A 15221-nucleotide genomic window follows, 5' to 3' on the forward strand; every position below is an offset into this window, starting at 1 on the left:
CCCATGTGTCTTTTGGAATTGTGGTGTTCTCAGGGAATGTGCCGAGTAGTGGGGTTGCTGGGTTGTATGGTACTCCTGTCTTTAGTTTTTTTAGGAAACTCCGTACTCTTCTCTCCATAGCGGCTCCACCAGCTTACATTCCCACCAACGCTTTGTCTCAGAATCGAGTCAAATTAGCGGCGGAAAGCCCAAGCCAGCCGCTCGCACCGAAGCCTTCCTGGCTGTCCCCTCATCGCTGCTGACACCTGAAGCCCTCTGGCCACCTCTACCAGAAGCTTCCTGAAGCTCCCTCATGGCTGAAGTGGGGGGTAGGGAGGTGGGAGGAGTGGGGGGCTGTGAGTGCTGTTCTAAGATCTCCCCAAACCCGGGACCACCTGGGGAGGCTTTGTCAATACAGATGCCTCCTCCAGTGGAGCCGCACGTTTAACGGGAGCTTGAATTCTAACGTTCTGCAAAGTAAAAACCACATAGAGTTAAAGTTATGCTTGGAAAGGCCCCTTAGACATTCAAAAGCCACTACCCAACTTTTGTTTGCCTCTGGCAATGCAAAATGGTCCATGGAGGCCAGGGTCTGGCCTCCCATCTGCTTACTGGGGAGACAGAATTCTTCTTCCCTGTACTTGGAGAAGGATACTCCCATCCAGGGAAAGCTTTGATCTCTTCAGCCTCTCTCTTCCCTGCAGCCGAGGTTTGAAGTAAACAAATCTGAAAGCACTTAGTGCCCGGAGCACAGGCTTAGCCTACAGGGACCCCTCACCTGCTGTCCGTCAGCAAGTTGAACTGTCTGGAGATGGACTGGTGACCCCCGGGGACACAGAGGGCGTCTCCGACCCTCTCCGCAGCCCCGCCAGCCCCCTTTCCATCTTCAGTCAGTGGGACGAAGATTTGCTCTGGGGCCGGCGCCCTGGTGATAAGCCCATGTCCTCAGCCTTGCGGTCACCTTCACTTTGAGCAGAAAGTGAGTTGGGGGAGGGTGGAGGGAATCCTCTCCCCACCCCTGACCCTGCTCGCTAACCCAGGAAGATGGCCATGACTTGGGGAGTGAAAGCAGGAAAAATGAGAGTTCCCCAGGCTCCGACAGAGACGAAGAGAACCCCGGGTCCGGTCGATGAAATATGTAATGGGCTGAGGGAATTTGCTTTGGGAAATTCCTTCATCTGCTCTGTCCAATTATCCTGTCTCCTGATGAGGATCCTAAGTGTTTTACCCCCATTTAATGATATTTAAAGACTTTGTGTTGGAAGAGGGGGGTCAGCTCCCAGCACACGTCAGGTTCTCTGGAGCTAATGGGAATACTGAGCACATTTCATGTCGTATCGACTTACTTCTCCTGGCCAGTTTCCCACCCGGAATGGCACGGGGCTGGACGCCACGTGAAAACCTTGCGAACGCTGCTCAGGAAACAGGGGGTCGCCCCCTGAACACATAGCCTGCTCCCTGCAATGATCAGAGAGGAAAGTCCCAGAGCACAGTGCATCAAGGGTTCAAGGTTCCTCCCCACGCAATCAGAGTTCACAATCGGGGCCTGATGAATGTACCAAGGTGTGGAATTTGACTTGCCAGAGTTTCTCATTACAGAAGTTGTTTATTGATTTTTTTAAAGCTTTTTCTTTTTTAAAAAGAAGGCTGTTACTGCTTACAATTTTATTTCCTTTAATATTTTAAGAGAAACATGATCCAATATTGGAATTACTTGCAATTAGTGTTATTTGATGGTTTGTTCTGCCAACGTGATCCTATACTGAACAGAGCCTTGTAGGGTCTGGGGGATTACTCAAGCTACATTTTGCGGGGGTCACACCCAGATTCTAGTTCAAAGGTGTCATACTCAGCATTCAGTTCAGTTCAGTCACTCAGTCGTGTCCAACTCTGCAACCCCATGAATCACAGCACACCAGGCCTCCCTGTCCATCACCAACTCCCGGAGTTCACTCAAACTCATGTCCATCGAGTCAGTGATGCCATCCAGCCATCTCATCCTCAGTCGTCCCCTTCTCCTGCCTCCAATCCCTCCCAGCATCAGAGTCTTTTCCAATCAGTCAGCTCTTCACATCAGGTGGCCAGAGTACTGCAGTTTCAGCTTTAGCACCAGTCCTTCCAATGAACACCCAGGACTGATCTCCTTCAGAACGGACTGGTTGGATCTCCTTGCAGTCCAAGGGACTCTCAAGAGTCTTCTCCAGCATCACAGTTCAAAAGCATCAATTCTTCGGTGCTCAGCTTTCTTCACAGTCCAACTCTCAAATCCATACATGACTATTGGAAAAACCATAGCCTTGACTAGATGGACCTTTGTTGGCAAAGTAATGTCTCTGTTTTTTAATATGTTATCTAGGTTGGTCATAACTTTTCTTCCAAGGAGTAAGCATCTTTTAATTTCATGGCTGCAGTCACCATCTGCAGTGATTTTGGAGCCCCCAAAAATAAAGTCTGACAGTTTCCACTGTCTCCTCATCTATTTCCCATGAAGTGGTGGGACCAGGTGCCATGATCTTAGTTTTCTGAAGTTGAGCTTTAAGCTAACTTTTTCACTCTCCTCTTTCACTTTCATCAAGAGGCTTTTTAGCTCCTCTTCACTTTCTGCCATAAGGGTGGTGTCATCTGCATATCTGAGGTGATTGATATTTCTCCCGGCAATCTAGATTCCAGCTTGTGCTTTTTCCAGCCCAGCGTTTCTCATGATGTACTCTGCATAGAAGTTAAATAAGCAGGGTGACAATATAAAGCCTTGACGTACTCCTTTTCCTCTTTGGAACCAGTCTGTTGTTCCATGTCCAGTTCTAACTGTTGCTTCATGACCTGCATATAGGTTTCTCAAGAGGCAGGTCAGGTGGTCTGGTAGTCCCATCTCTTGAAGAATTTTCCACAGTTTATTGTGATCCACACAGTCAAAGGCTTTGCCATAGTCAATAAAGCAGAAATAGATGTTTTTGTGGAACTCTCTTGCTTTTTCCATGATCCAGCGGATGTTGGCAATTTGATCTCTGGTTCCTCTGCCTTTTCTAAAACCTGCTTGAACATCTGGAAGTTCACGGTTCACGTACTGCTGAAGCCTGGCTTGGAGAATTTTGAGCATGACTTTACTAGCCTGTGAGATGAGTGCAATTGTGCAGTAGTTTGAGCATTCTTTGGCATTGCCTTTCTTTGGGATTGGAATGAAAACTGACCTTTTTCCAGTCCTGTGGCCACTGCTGAGTTTTCCAAATTTGCTGGCATATTGAGTACAGCACTTTCACAGCATCATCTTTCAGGATTAGAAATAGCTCAACTGGAATTCCATCACCTCCACTAACTTTGTTTGTAGCGATGCTTTCTAAGGCCCACTTGACTTCATGTTCCAGGATGTCTGGCTCTAGGTGAGTGATCACACATACTCATTGTGGACCTGGGCAAAGAGAATGTTTTCCCCTCCTGGTTTCTGGACGTGTGAGGTCCGGGATTAAAGGTCCATCTGACTTGAGTCATTCCAATTCTTAGAATACAACTGCAAAGTCAAAGAGGCATTACAGAGAGGACCTTAAAGAGAAACCATGATTCCTAGGAAAATGCAAGTGGGGGGCAAGATATTTTTTGTGGAGCTTCTCAAGAGTTTCCTCACCCGGTAATGGATATGGGTGTGTGTGCCCTGTTGCTCAGGCATGTTCGTTTTGCCACTCCATGGACTTCAGCCTGCCAGGCTTCCCTGTCCGTAGGATTTCCCAGACAAGAATCCTGGAGTGAGTTGCCACTTCCTGCTCCAAGGTGGGCAGAGAATATTGCCCCACATTCCGCCCCTGGGTTCACCCACGGGACCTGATGTGCCCCACAGAGCAAGGAGGGTGTGAGGCTTCGTTCCCAGCCAGCTCCCAGCCGGGGCCTCAAGACTGCCTGCACGGCTGCATTTGTCCTTCTGTCCTTCTGCCAGCTGGAGCAGCGCAGGCCTGGCTCGCCCCGACCGGCAGGAGAATGAGAGGCCTGGGGATCCGAGCCATCCTGGCCACGCGCAGCCTGGGTCGTCCAGTCCTCAGCTGACCTTCAGCCCCGAGAGCTTGAATAATGAGAGTTTTAGGCCACTGAACTTGAGGGTCTTTTTTGTCATGCGGCAAAAAATAGCTAACTGATACAGTGCCTTCCCGTGAGCCACTTGGTCCTTAGCATTCCGTACCTTTTTATTTTTTAAACAGTGTTTGTCTTATTCATTCGGCTGCAGCGGGCCTTAGCTGCGGCATGTGGAATGCTCTTGGTTGTGGACGTGGGACCTAGTTCTTCGACCAGTGATCAAACCCAGGCCCTTTGCAGTGGGAGCACAGGGTCTCCGCCACTGGGCCAGCAGGGAAGCCCTGCATGCGTCTTAGCTAATCTGCAGCTCCACCACCAGCACACCAGCTGCCCTTCTGCATTCTCTACGCTAGTATTGACTCCCTAAGACCCTTCAGCACCACCATCGATTTTCCAGGCCCCGTGTGTCCCTTGCATCAATGCTTCCATCTCCTTTGAACCTTTCTCGGCCCCTTTACACAGGGAGCTGGCTCATCCTGCCTGGTCCCCTCCTCTCCCTGCACTTGGCTTCCACTCCTGCCCTCCCCCTGCCTCCACCATCTCTCCCGGTCTCGCAGAAGGTGGGCAGGTGCTCGCCCTTCCCCCGGGAGTCTCTGCTCCTTCTTTGCAGGAAGGCATTTAGAAGCGCTCTGTGGAGGCATTATTCATACACGAGACACTGTCACCATTGGTGGGGCAGGTAGGCCCCACCAAGGGCTCGGTGACCTCCGGTGCCAAGCTCTCCTGGCAGAAGCAGCCTGGCTCCCATGGAACAGACGCAGCCTCGTCTAGCAGCAGGCAGCCTCTGCCAACAGCAAATTCCGCCCGCTGCAACTGTTATTTGACAGCATTTGTTAACATATTAATGACAGGAAAAGGCTTTTGGCAGAAATAGCTCATCCCTGGGTCTTCCTCTCTGAAAGAAAGCAATGGGGCCATGAGGGAAGGTAATAGAATCAACGCCCTCTGAAATGATCCCCGACGTTGCCGAGGTTGTTTTAGAATGTCAAGTCTCAGAGGCAGACACGCATCTGTCCGTTCAACCCCAAAGTCACACAGCTTGGATTCCTTGCACCCAAGGAAAAGAAATGTCTCCACTGGGCCCCCCATCTGTTGATCCTGATGGGAAGCCAAAGATAGATTAGTCCATTGATATCATCTATACAGATCCGGGAAGGAGAGAGGAAAAAGGATCTGGATACTCGAAGCTCTCAGGCAAACCCCAGGACAGATGTTCAGGGCTGGGTTCCACAAAGTCTGGAGGATTCCAGGTGTGGTAAGACACAGACAGAAACAGGGAAGATATTTATACCCAGGAGGCTTAGGCAATGCAGCGTCACACCTGGCAGCACCGGGGTCAGCCAGGAGACAGAGGGCGGGGCAGTGCGGATTGGAGGCCTCCCTGAGGTTTCTGCAGAAGGCGTGGACAAGGTGGGGTGGGCAGCTGAGGACTGGCTGGTCTGGATCGTTCCTGCAGGCTCCGGGGCACAGTGCCTGTCCCTGGTTGTATGGAACCTGCCCAGGGTGGAGAGGGCAGGTGGACGGTGGCCCAGAGGGTGGGAAGCGGTGGAGGAGGCGTGGGCTGTGGGCTCTGGGTCTGTTGGTTTGCCTCGAAAGGTGTGCTCACAGCTGAGCTATTTGCTACCTTTAGGAATTTGCTGGCCCTGGAGGGACAGTCCTTCAGAGTCAGCAGGACTGTACATGTCAAAGCATCAGAACCCAGAAAATGAAACAAATGATTAATACAAATGGTAAGGCCAGAGAAGAAGAGTTTTGAAAGGGGAGGCTGTACTCACAGCAACTTTTTCAGCAGAACCTCCTGTGTGTGAAGACCTGGGCCGAACACAGGAGAATTCCAGGAAGCGAGGGGTCCCTGCCATCATCACGCATCTGATGCGGACGCAGGGTCTTCTGGGCAGGTGGACCGGGAGCCCCCGTGTGTGCAGGCATCGCCCACCCCAGGGGGGACCCTTGGGGTCAGTGCCAGGAGTGGGCAGCCAGGGGTCTGCTCCCAGAGCCAGTTCTCAAAGCAGCTGAGCACGCACATTGCTGTCCCCTCTGCCACAGCCAACCCCTGGCTTTTCAGGACTCGAGGTTTTCCGCTGAACGACCACTAAGAGGCCCTCTAGGGAATGGGTGGAGGCGGCAAGGGAGGTGGGAAGGTGGCATAAAGGATGCCCTGGGGGATGTTGGGGTGGGTAGGGCAGGCTAGCACCCCCTCAGAGAAAGAACATACCATGAGGGGCGGCACTCGCTGCCAGCTTCTTTGCATTTAAAATAGATTACGCACTGAAATGTGGGAGCCTCCAGGGAGCAAATGCCAAAAATCTTCAAACAAGGCAATTAATTTTCCCGCTCAAACCACATCCCCAATGCTACGAGAGGTTTCTTTCGGCAAACGTGGAACATAAACGTGGCTGGAAGTCAATCAGCCACCCACACTGAAAATAAGAGCTGCACACCAAAAGGAAAACGGGAAAATGTCAGGAGGGCCCAGGTGTCAGTGTCCTTTGAAAAACAGCACTGGGTGCTTCCAATGGCTTCCAAGTTGACGGCCCAGTGAAGCTGCTTGCCCTCCTTCACAGGTCACCCTCTGCCCAGCACCCTTGGGGTCCCTTTGACACAGATGAGAGCCAGCCCTGCTCCCGACAGCCCTCCTTCTCTGGGGGACGAGCGGGAGGTGGATTGGGGGGTGTCTCTGCATTGGGCCAGGGAGACCCCAGTCCCCTGCAACTCAAATGCAGCATCACATGAAACGTTCAAAGCCCAGGACAGTTGCAAACGCCTTTCTTCATTATGATTTTTTTTTCCTTGAGCTTGCTAATTAAATCATTAAAATTTTATCTTCACTTAACTATGGATAAGAACCATTTGAAACATTTAATTAGTATGCTGCAAGAGACGCACAGGAGCCAGGAGTCTCTGCAAGGTGGGACTGTTAGGAAGGGGAGAGGGTGGGGAGGGAGAGACACGGGCAGAGAGACAGAAAGAGAGTGGACAGTTCCCTTACGAAGGAACCTGCAAAGGAGTCTCTCCTGCCCAGGCAGGAGCTGCAAGCGGAGCCGGGTCCTCCTGCCTAGTCCTGCCTCTCTGCCTTTTCTCGTGAGCTCTGGCTGGCAGCCAGGTTCTCTCCCTGTGTGCAAGCCTGTGTGTGTGTGTGTGTGTGTGTGTGTGTGTGCGCGCGCACGTGTGTAGAGAGAGACAGACAGATAGAGACAGAGAGAGTGGGAGAGACAGAATGAGAACGAGACAGAGCAAGAGGCCCCCGGCTCCTGGCTCAGAGATCTAAATTGCATTTTAAATTTTACATGCATTTACATTCAGGGTCTCCAAGTTCCCTGCCCTTCTCTCACTCCCAGCCAGCAAAATAAAACATCTTGAAATAAAATTGAAGTAGTGCAGCTCCAAGGTCAAGCTCATATTCAGCAGGTTGGGAAAAAGGCCCTTGAGTCCCCTGGGGATTGAAGCTGCCAGTTTCGAGCCCTCCCTGCTGGCCGGCAGCTTGCTAAGCATTTCTCTAGGGTAGCACACAATCCCACGATAATCCCGGAGTCACAAAGTTGGCGGCTTAGAAAGCTGATGGCCTCACATATCTGGAGGCCAGAGGGCCGAAGTCCAGGTGTCTGAAAGGCCATGCTCACCCCCAGACCTGCAGGAGACCCTCTCCCGCCTCTGCCGGGCTTCAGGAAGCCCCAGCTGTTCCCTGGTTGATGGTGGCCTCAGTCCAGTCTTCACAGTGGGTCTCCCCGCGTCCATCTCCACATCCTCTCCCCTCTTCACATGTCTCTGGGTCCAAATCTCCCCGCTTATAAAAGGACTCCCGTCCTCTGGACCCCAGCCTATCCCAATGACCTCACCAACTCCATTACCTCTGCAAAGAGCCCATCTCCAGGTCAGGCCACATCCACAGGGACGGGGGTCAGGACCTCAGCGTACCTTGTTGGAAACACAAGGTGACCCATCAGCGGGCCTGGGAGAGATCTCAACACGCCTGCAAGGCACTCAGCCGGGTCAGTGTGGGAGCTGGCTTTACAGCGCCAGGTGGCTACCTGCTGCGCTGTCAGGGAGCTTTCCAGGCCTTACATGCAGGGCTTCTGCCCCGGCCTGGGACCAGCAGGGGTGGCGCCAGCCGGCCAAGCCCAGCCAGAGCCTGCAGAGAGCCTCAGCCTCTCCTGGAAGCCACCGGCCTCCGTGTCCCTGTTATTCTGTGGGTCCCTCCGCAGCCGCAGGACTTTCTCTGCCCCCACACCCCCATCCTGCTCAGGGCGGAGCTCCAGGTGCCAACCAGAGACAGGAGGCTGGGGAGGGGCAACGAGGGGCGGTCTTTGAGAGCCAGACACCCACTGGTGTGACCTGCCCATTCAGGTCAAGCGGATTCTCTCTTCAGGCGCTCCTCGCCAAGACGCACCAGGCTTCCGGCAGGAGGGGATTAAAAGAGGGGAAGGAGTTCCCATTAAACACAGCAATTACTAAAATCCTTTGAGGCAGCACCCAGGAGGGAGTATGCAAAACATTTAAGGGAACTTCTGGTACCAAACCGCTATTATCCTGTCGAGTTCCAGACGCGGGGGAGGAACACACGGAGGAAGCACCGCATTAGAGGGCCACAGGTGAGCGCCCGCGCCGGCTGCGATCCCGACCTGTGTGTTAGGAGGTGATGAGAGTGTGCCCGGCTTTGATTTCAGCCACTACCTGGCTTGTTTAACCCTCCTCTCTGGTTCCTGTGCGCTCACTCACGTCCAGACTCTTTGTGACCCTGTGGACGGTAGCCCACCAGGCTCCTCTGCCCATGGGATTCTCCAGGCAGGAATACTGGAGTGGGCTGCCATTGGGATCTTCCCGACCCAGGGATCGACCCCAGCTCTCTAGCTTCTCCTGCATTGGCAGGCGGATTCTTTACCACTGAGCCACCTGGGAAGCCCTCTTCTCTCTGGGTCGGGGGTAGAATATGTAGTCTCACCAAGGCCTCTTTGCAGCTGCTTGTTGGGGAAGCAAGATTTGTGCTCTGGGACAGACAAAGCTGGTGACCAGACTCTGGTCTCAGTGAATTCCAGAGATTTCTTAAAAGAGCAGAGGGAGAGAGTGTCTGAGCGGGCGAGGAAGGCAGGGAAACAAGCCCTCCATCGTGGAGATCACCTCCCTCACTTAGTCCATTTCTTTCTGGCCAGGGAGGGGCAGACTGAGAGCCAGGATGGAGGGGTGGCATGCAGACCTCGGTTGCGGACGCAGGACTCCCCCTCCCCATAGAAACTGAGACCCGGCCGTCCACCCCCACCCCAGAGCGCATGCCCAAGAAAGTTCCGGTTAGGTTCTTGGGCTGGGCAGAGACAGGGTCGTTCTCTCTTCCTTGTTAGAAGGGAACATGCCACAAAGCAAATGCAGAAAGGTTTTTGTGAGGTGCATCCGGAACTTTCTACTGCCCGGGGCGCTCCCTGGGACTTTATTGATGCCCCAGGCAATGAAGTCGAGTGGGATCTGCCGTGAGCTCCTAATTGCTCCTGAACTCCTGACAGCTAAACGCCATCGTCCGTACTTACCAGCTCCACTCTCTCCATGAAAGGAGCCACGCGGCTTCCGTGGCCAGTGAGACTTCTCCGCTGCAAGGCTGGACATGCCCCCTCTGCCAGCCCTGGGGATAGTGTCCAGGGAGGGAAAGCCCGCTTGTGTTATTTCTCTGCCAAATGATCCCCTGGGGCTGTTGCCAATGGCATCCTAAGAGTCTTGGACTTGCTAACAGAGAGGTGTTCCAGGGACCAGCCAAAACCCATGCCACGTTCTTCAGCTCATCCGGGCACATCACAGCTTGAGAAGCCGGTCTGTGAGATGCTCCAGCCTGGACGGCACTCATGTCTGCCCTCCGCACCCACCACCTTGCAAGAGGGCAGGAGGGAAGAAATCTCCAGATTGGTCTGAAGGAACAGTCCAGAAAGCAAGGACTGGATCAGGGACATGACCTCTGCACCTCTGTATGGACGGGATGTCTGTGTCCCTCCCCAGCACCCACGAGTCACGTGTGACAGTGTTGGGAGGTGGGGCCTTTGGAGAGGGGCTTAGGTCATGAGGGTGGAGCCCCATGATGGGATCAGTGCCCTTATAGAAGGGACCCCAGAGAGCTCTCCCACCCCTCCATCAGGTGAGGACCCAGCGAGATGAACCAGGGAGAGGGCCCTCACCAGGCACTGAGTCTGCTGGCACCTTGATCTTGGGCTCCCCGGCCGGAGAACTACAGCCTCCTCCCCACCACCTACTTCATTACAGGAGCTTGAATGAACTAAGAGAGTCTCCTTTGCACATGGAAAAGAAAGAGCTGCTTTTTGAGCTGGGCTTCTTGCAGGGTGTACCCCCACAGTTCTGGGAGGAGATGGTAACCCCCACTCCACCCCAGAAGGAAAACCAAGAATGCTGAGAACACAGACAAAGCGAAACGCTCCCTTGATCGAGTATGAATACCACTCTGCCTGCCCCAACCTGCGATGTGCGTGAGCTGTCGCCCTCTGCTGGACTCTATGAGAAGTACGCCTGGGGGCGGTACTGGACGCCTTCGGTTCAGTTCAGTTCAGCTCAGCCGCTCAGTCGTGTCCGACTCTTTGCGACCCCATGAATCACAGCACGCCAGGCCTCCCTGTCCATCACCAACGCCCGGAGTTCACTCAAACTCATGTCCATCGAGTCGGTGATGCCATCCACCCATCTCATCCTCTGTCGCCCCCTTCTTCTCCCACCTTCAATCTTTCCCAGCATCAGGGTCTTTTCCAAGGAGTCAGTTCTTCACATCAGGTGGCCTAAGCATTGGAGCAACATTCAGGGCACAGACGTCACCACTTTAGCCGGTTCGGAGTGTACAGCTCAGCAGCTTAACGCACATTGTTTCACCATCATCGTCCCCAGAACTTGGTCATCTTCCCAAACAGAAACTCTGCTGATTAAATCCTAATTCCCCAACCCTCTCCTGAGGATGTGTTTTCTACTTTGTGTCTCCGTGACTTTGCCTACCCTAGGAACATCACACAGCGGGTCAAGTAGTTTTCCCCCCATAATTAGCTAATTTAAACTAAATTTCCTTTCTTAAAGGAAATCAACCCTGAATATTTATTGGAAGGACTGATGCAGAAGCTCTAATACTTTGGCCACCTAATTCAAAGAACCAATTCATTGGAAAAGACCTTGATGCTGGGAAAGACTGAAGGCAAAAGAAGCGGGTGGCAGAGGATCATGGCATCACTGAGTCGGTGGAGGTGAATCTGAGCACGCTGGGAGATGGTGAAGGACAGGGGAGCCTGGTGTGCTGCAGTCCATGAGGTCGAAAAGAGTTGGACACAACTTACTGACTAAACAACAAACTAAAATCATGTAGCGTTTTACTTGAGGCAAACAGACATGCTGAAGTACACATGCAGTTTATCGCAATATATAAAAATAATTTTTAAAAATTAACTGTGTGGGGACTTGCCTGGTAGTCCAGTGGTGAGGACTCTGTGCCTCCAGGCCATGGGTGCGAGGAAAGTAATCCTGCAAGCCTCGAAGCAAAAAAAAACCCAGCGAAATGAGGAACGTGATCCACAAACTGTCTTGTATTTCTGGAAATGGACCTCAAACATGAAAGGCCAGGGCAGAAATAACAGCAGCCACCCCAGCCGCTTCAGGAATGTTCTAGAAAGTGGGACGTGGAGCCGTTCGCGCTGGCTCCTGACCTGGGAAGCCTGTGTCCACCCACTGGCTCTCCAGGTGGCAGGAGGCCTGCTCGCAGGGCGTTTCTAAGCCAAGCTGCTCTCCTGTCTGAGCGGCTGTCCCAGCCCGCTGGCCACAGCCAAGTCTGGGAGCCAAAGGCGGTGCGGTCGGCGTCTGAGGCGCGAAGCCAGGCAGCTGGCTGTGGAGATGCGCCCAGCCTCGTGGATGCCCACCGGTGCCCCCCTCCCAAAGCTGGCAGCTCCCAAGAAGGCTGGACCTGACCCCCGGGTGATCCCAGCGTCCTGTTGGCAAGGGAAGGAGAAACTCAGAGATCCCGCCCAGAGGCCCCGCTCCCTTGGAGGAGGCTCCCCTCTCCCGCCAACACTACTTCCAGGTCCTCTCCCTTCTTGGGAGAAGGCCTTTGCCCCCAGGGTGAGCGGAACCGCCTCCTGCTAATCGTCTCACCTCCAGAAGCTGGTCTAGACCTGAAGGAGGTTCCCGGCCACCAGACCAGCGTTCCCAGACCAGGATCTGCGACCGCGGCTCTCAACGGGCCGCTCTAAGAGCCCGATTCCCTCAAACCGCGCTCCCGTCTCCTTCCCTCGCTGTGTGCGCAGGGCTGGCCTTTGGGTCTGTGTCTGGCATTGAAACATACACCACAATGGGAGAAACAGACCGCCGTGTGTGACGCAGGGAGCTCAAGCCTGGTGCTCTGGGACAGCTAGAGGGATGGGGCGGGAGGCGGGAGGGGGGCTCAAGGCGGAGGGGCCACATGAAAACCTGCGGCTGGTCCTCGTGGCAGAAAGCGACACGAGAGTGTCAAGCGACTGTCCTGCGAGCAAAAGTAAGTTTTAAAAAAGTCTCAATTCCTCTTCTTTTAATGACATCGTGGGGCAGGGCCCCCTGGTGAGATGCAGGCCGTCCTTCCTTTTATTCAGTTTTTTAAATTTATTTTTAAATTTTTATTTATTTATTTCTGGCCAAGCCATACCGCTGTGGGATCTTAGTTCCCTGAGCAGGGACGAAACCTGGGTACCCCCCCCCCTTGGAAGCGCCGAGTCCTAACCACTCGACCGCCAGGGAAATCCCTTGCATCCATTTAAAGGATGAAAGAACTTCCCAGGGGCAGAACCTGAGCGAGCAGAAGCAGCACAACACGCCCCCTTCCCCCAGGACCAGCCTCATCTCCACGAAGAATCACAGCCTGCTTCCTAAGAAACCTCCCCGGGCCTGCCGGTTGAGCGGCGAGCCAGCCTGAGGGTTTGCTGAGTTTCACCCTCCCATTTAGTTTAGGGAAGTCTTCGCGGCTCACCTGTCACCACCCCCTCTCTGACTCTCTGCTTTCCAAAGGGAACCGATTCAGGACCGGAGACATGACCTCTCTGCTCCATGCCCTCATCCCCTCCAGGCTAAAGAATGAGGCAGGGGACGCGCTTCAATTCCCCAATTTAATGAGCAAGACTTCCACCCCAGTGGGGCTCAGCCATGGGGAGCTCAGCAGGGTACAGGGGGTCTGCCTGGGGGAGGGGAGGCGGCACCATCTGCAGAGCTGAAGTGGGGGAGGGCTTGGGGGGCGAGGGGCCCAGATGGCCCCCAGGCAGGCCCCTGGAGGCTGGCTTTGATGCGGTCCCAGAATTTGGTTCAGAGTCAAAGCAGAGGAATGGATTTGTTAGCTGGAACGCAGCCCTGACTTTTCCCCAGGAAGTTCTCTGAAAAAGAGATTTAACCTGGGAGGGTTTCGATGAGGTGATGAATCACCCAGCTCCTCTCCAGCCTTCATACCCAGCGGCTCTCTTTTCTACCTTGGATGAGGTAAATGGACGCAAAGCATCCTTAGATTCCCGGGCGCTTTGAAGTTTTCAAAGGCCTTTACTTACCTTGTCCCCTAGGGGGAATGGGTGAGGTGAGCTACGGGGAGCTGGGAGTCGGGAGAGCGAAGGTCCACCTCCTACCAGTAGAGAAACAGGATGTCAAGAAGTCCAGCGACTCTCCCCAAGTCCCACGGCCCGGGAAGTGTGGTTGGGACCAGAGCCAGGTCTCCACCAAGGAGTGGGTACCTCTGGGACAGACCAGAAAGCACAGTGCGCGGTCACAGGAAGCCCCCCTAGACTGCAAAAGGGCCGGAGAGCGGGGCGGGCCCAACCGCAGCCCCAGGCCAGTCCCTGCTGTTCCGCGTGAGCAGTGTTACTGGAGTCCGGCCGGCCACTCCTTCATCCCAGGCCTAGGGCCACTCTCAGGCTCCAAGGGGAGAGGCCAGTCATTGCCACGGAGACCTGTGGCCCGCAAAGCCGTGAATATTTAGTGCCCAACCCTTTACCAGGCTTTCCTGGTGGCTTTCCATACCAGATGGTAAAGAATCACCTGCAGTGCAGGAGACTCGGGTTCAATCCCTAGGTTGGGAAGATTCCCTGGAGAAGGAAAGAGCAACCCACGCCCATCTTCTTGCCGGGGGCATTAGGCCCTTTCCCAGAAGTTTGCCTTTCCTTGCTCTTGCTGTTGTTTTCAGTCCCTAAGTCGTGTCCAACTCTTCGAGACCCCATGGACTGCAGCACCCCAGGCTTCCCTGTCCCTCACCACCTCCTGGAGTTTGCTCAGACTCATGTCCATGGCATCAGTGATGCCATCCAGCCATCTCATCCTCTGTCGCCGCCTTCTCCTCCTGCCCTCAATCTTTCCCAGCATCAGGGTTTTTATCCAATGAGCCAGCTGTTCACATCATGTGGCCAAACTATTGGAGCTTCACCATCAGTCCTTCCAGAGAATATTCAGGGTTGATTTCTTTTAGGATTGACAGGATGGATCTCCTTGCTGTCCAAGGGACTCTCGAGTCTTCTCCAGCACTAAATCCCTAGTTCCACTCAGGACTGCTTAGGGTCACCCAGAGCCCAGAACGATCTCAAACCACAGGATGATTTTTTTTCTTCCTTGTTTCATCTTAGCAGCTTTCTTCCTGCTCTGTGTGCACCCACCCCTCACCTGTTCTAGCTGCTGGAGCCCTCTCATGTGCCCCTGATGGATCAAGTCCACAGGACTCTTCAGAGTAAAATAATCCAGGGGTCACAGAGCAGTCATGGATTTATCCCTTTGCCAAGCCCCAGACCAACAGCATCTTACGGAATCTCCCCAACAGCCATGGGAGAGAGCGGCTGTTACCAGCCCATTTTATAGATGGAACACCCAAGTCTTCCTGAAACCAAAACTTATATTCCAACCACGGTGCATTATTGCCTCCTGGATGATAGCTATGACTTGTTTTCAAAGAGACAGATTTTCACTAAGGAAAACCCCAAATGTTCACGTGTTTGGGTCCATGCTAGTCATCCTTAAGGATGCTGGATGGTGAAGGGATTCCTCCGCACCAGCTCCCCCCACACTTTTGGCAGCCTCTAGCATAAGAGCCATCCATCATGGTTGATCGGGTCAGGGAAAGACACGGTCCCCTCACCTGGCCACAGGCTGCAGCATTCCAGCTGGCCAATCCGAGATTTGCCCACATGAAAACGCATGGTTCACACAGCAGCCGTAAGTAGAGAATG

The sequence above is a fragment of the Ovis canadensis genome, chromosome 24 (assembly GCF_042477335.2).
Source record: "Ovis canadensis isolate MfBH-ARS-UI-01 breed Bighorn chromosome 24, ARS-UI_OviCan_v2, whole genome shotgun sequence".
NCBI lineage: Eukaryota > Metazoa > Chordata > Mammalia > Artiodactyla > Bovidae > Ovis > Ovis canadensis.